General features: G+C 41.8%; 1 non-coding gene across 1 annotated transcript; it reads right to left on the bottom strand.

Moving 5' to 3' along the window:
* Positions 1–1454: 1454 nt before the first annotated feature.
* On the bottom strand, positions 1455–1527 carry TRNAK-CUU (transfer RNA lysine (anticodon CUU)). Its single transcript has one exon. It is a non-coding gene; the product is annotated as a tRNA-Lys (tRNA).
* Between the last annotated feature and the right edge of the window lie 2772 nt (positions 1528–4299).

Genomic DNA, 4299 nt, shown 5'->3' on the forward strand with positions numbered 1-4299 from the left:
TGCCTGGTCATCTTTCAGTTGCTTATTACTGTATTTGGATGTGAAACTAGTCCTGATGAGGTGGAGCCTTTGGCCAGACAGTATTAACATGTGAAAAAAGTCAAAGTGACACAATTATGAACTAATGCTATCAGAAAATGTGCTGCATTTGGTCGCATCATTTGCTTTGTCTTGCCACATAATTTACTAAACTCTGCTGCATAATTTCGTCCTCCCCTGCTGCATAATTCAAGTGGCCCTGATTTATAATGTTGCCCAATCTATAGTATCAATATCCGGCCACATGTAGGGTAAAGATATAACTGATTTCTCTCTTGGTTCATTTATCGTACTCAGTACATAAATATTTCCAAGTTCGTGTTTAGAAACACACAGCTCTAAGAAATGCTACATAATGGGGTGCTAAAAGCCAACATTTACATGTTAAAAAAAGCACATTTTTGAGTCTTAATTATATCTGTATATGACCTATGACGCAAGATGTACATAAGTATTCAGACGGCCGCCTCGCCTCTTCGAGGGAAGTAAAACAATGGTACGTCTGCGATCTCCCTGGTAAAGTGCTGTCTTCCCTAACTGTATTTAGTAAATGCATCAGTACACTTTGTACAAAAAGTCCTTGAAAAGTAGAACATTGGCACGTACAGAGATCAAACCCGCCACCTAAGCCTTACTAGCACAACGCTCTAATCAACTTAGCTAAGCGACCGATGCACATCGCAGTCCAAAAAATTTATTAAAGCACGACATAAGAGAATGCATTCGGAGTTTGATCATTTATTCTTGTGTGTTTTACGAGACTCCTATAACAAATTCGGGAATGGCGAATGTTTCCCGCCTCTCGACCCTCAATTGCACCATCTAGAGAGGAGCTCAGCTCGTTTTAACCCTCCACGTCCTCTCTCCGCCTCGTCGTCCTCTCCACACACACCGGCCACAGTCTGCAGCTCTTCGCTCTTCGCGGGGGTCTTATGGGCATCACAGGCTCGCGCACACACTTCCGTGCTCGACACGGTTACACATCTCAGGCATAAAGCATCAACTCTTAAAGTGTTGCACTTTTTTGTATGTCAAGCAACTCATCCCCACAAACCCCCCATTAAAACCTCACCCCAAGCATCCGCTGTGACGGACCGTCACCGCCATTCACTTTCGTTTTCTTTGACTCTCCGGGGTTCATACTGAGCACTTTCACAGCTCGTTTATGACAAAAGGTTTTGAACCCCATTCTATGTAACGAAACGGACGGCGGAGAGCGGCCATTCACAACCCAGAGCGAATCAACAGGCTGCCTGGAAAAGCAATCCCTCCAAGCTACATGCTCTTTTCACTCTTCGTATATAACATTAGCCATTTTAGGATGTCGCCATGTCATACCAAATATAAATTAGATTAAATAAAAACAGAAAATATATTTTTAAAAATCCAAGAAACTACTAAAAAAAAGATACCTGCGCCCAACGTGGGGCTCGAACCCACGACCCTGAGATTAAGAGTCTCATGCTCTACCGACTGAGCTAGCCGGGCACATAGATACCATAGCTGCACATTTTCTATGTACCATGCTCACAATGGGACTGTGCAGTTTTGTAGGATGGTTAGTTCTATTACAGTGTCTGCTGATCTTCAAAGGAAGAGGAGATGGAGACACAGCTGCCTGGTCTGAGGCATTTTGTTTTAGCTCCACTGTCCCTGGGAGGTACAATCAACATCTGGACACTTATGGCCCCAAGGACAGAGTAGTGGGCACACGAGCTGGGTCTGGTTATATTTTGCTAGGACTTTTCACCTCTCCTTTTCTTCCATCCTTCCCTCCAAGTTCTCTTAGTTTCTTCCTACGTCACTCTCCTTCCCTGCATCTCGTTCATTTTTTGAGGGGTCGATTAGAGGGTCCTCTTCCTATCTGGTCCTGTGTTGAATTGTGATACTTTAGACTAACTTTGTGTCTTTCTTGTCAAAGGAATGGAATGAGAAGTTATTGCATTTAGTCATTACAATGTATGTTTGCCTCATTCGCTAGATTGTAAACAGGACCACTGGTTTTATGCGATTCTGCAGTTGTTGCGTTTTCCGCATATTTATGGATTTGCTGCAACTACTATATATAACATCATCTGCAGCATAACTTACAGATTTTTTTTAAAAAAGTTTCTAATTCATACAGACCAAAAGTTATTTAAAAGCAGCAACATGTTTTAGCGGCAGAGTAGAAGACCCTGTGCAAATGTTGACTGGCCATTTTTCTGTGGCTTATTGCTGTATGTGAGAGTTCAAGTGGTACTAAGGAGGTGATACCTTGTTCTATGGCAGTATTAAAATGTGTAAAAATGACAAAATAATGAAGTAATGCTACCACAAAGTGTGCCGCATAATGCCCAAATTTGCCTTTTCTTTTCAAAGAGTTTAGTGAATCCTGCTGCATAATTTGGTCCTGTCCTGCTGTATAATTGCAGTTTCCTGGATTCCCTGGGTTGGACTTGTGAGGGGACCGAGGTAGGCAGAGAGAGTCATTGTACATTTCGGTAGTCTCTTTTACTCTCAGAGATTTTGCACCTCACCTCTGTTTGTTTTGCCTTCCTTCCATCACCTGCATCCCGGCTCACATCTCCATCCACTCTTTCATCTTTTTTTTTTCTGTCTCTTTCGCTTTCTCTCCTCTCTCTTCCTATCCCCCTCTCTCTGCAAAATCCTTGCTTTTCTTGCATCCCTCCTTTCATAATGTGTGTTCTCGATGCTGGCCAGCTTTGACTGGCCTGTAACTCTGGTTCTCTGATGGTGAGTTATTGTCAGAAAAACTGGAATTATGTGGCAAGGGAGGACCAAATTCTGTGTCAGTGTGGACTAAATTATCCATCAAGAAAAGGCAAATTATTTGGCATAGTGCAGCAGATTTTGTGGTACTAGTACTTCTTTATTTTGTGAATTTTACACATGCTCACACCATCTGCACAAAGGTTTCACAGCATTGATTCTAATTTAACATCTACGTAGAGCAGTAAGAAACATGATAGGTCACTAGTCAACCTTTGTTTGAGAACTTGTGTTGCTGCACTTTTAGTACTTTTGAACCGTTTGAGCTAGAAACATTTTTTTGTTAAAATCTGCAGATTATACAGCAGATGAAGGATTACGGGGAATATGCATGAAATCTACAATCATGCCTATCACATGGCAGACACAAAGTTCCTACATTTCAGTGTTCCAGTGGCCATAGTTACTGTTAACACGAGTCACGAGCATTAGTGGGGCCCAGATCTCTCCCTTTGATTTGGATTTCAGCAGGGGTAGGATGGGGGATGGTGTGATACTTAATTCAGAACCTTTTTGTTTCTCAGATCACGCAGAACATTATATGGAGAAGATCGAGGGAAATAGTTGATCACTTATACCCCGCTTCCTACTTTAAAAAACATTAAAAAAATAAAACAGCATTGTCCTGTAGCGACACACAACTAGTGCTGTGCAGGAAGCCGCCATGGTTTCTGAGGAGGTGGCAGTCCAAATAATTTTGTCTGCAGACAATAATTTGACAAGTTGCACACTGCAGACTAGGTCAGCCTTTCTATGCATTCTGGGACTTGTAGGGCTATATTTATGATTGGAAAACAACTTTAAGAATACAAACAATAATAGCAGGACTGGAAAAAGTACTCATGCCAGACACTGAACAACCGGAGACCTCAGTTTACTTACAATAGTTGATTTTGCCTATACAGTGCTAGGTGACGCCAGGTATTATGTGAGACACCAGCAGGAAACACTGACTGTTTAGCCAATGTCTTTGCAAGATGGCAGTTAAGCCCATAATGGGACCAACATAACCACAAGTCCCAGAGTGAAATTGGGCTTTTCTTAAAATGGCATGTATACATTAATGATTGCATTGAATGAGCATGCCTTCCAAGCAGAGATTTAGTAATTTGGCTCAGTCAGCTGACCATGCCAAAATATACACTCGCAGCCTGCAAGTCACAGAAACATCTCAGCATGGAGTGATACACTCAGTCTGCATTTATACACAATTATGCAGGGTTCCAATAACAAGATCTAATAAATAATGGATATGATGTATAAAAGTATATTACCGACTGCCTGTCACCAGTAGGTAGTTATAGTTAGGACCTAGTTTCAATAGGAAACGTGTTTTTTGTTTTTCATATAGCTTTGGTGCTGCTAAATGAAGCTTCACACACTTTTCAAAACTAGTTGGACAGTCACTTCAGCTGCAGTCTGGAAAGTTTTGGGGTGATCCATAAGATGGGGGCTGAGAAAAACAGGGAGTCCCAAAATGCGTATTCC

Source organism: Triturus cristatus, chromosome 12 (genome assembly GCF_964204655.1).
Source record: "Triturus cristatus chromosome 12, aTriCri1.1, whole genome shotgun sequence".
Lineage (NCBI taxonomy): Eukaryota > Metazoa > Chordata > Amphibia > Caudata > Salamandridae > Triturus > Triturus cristatus.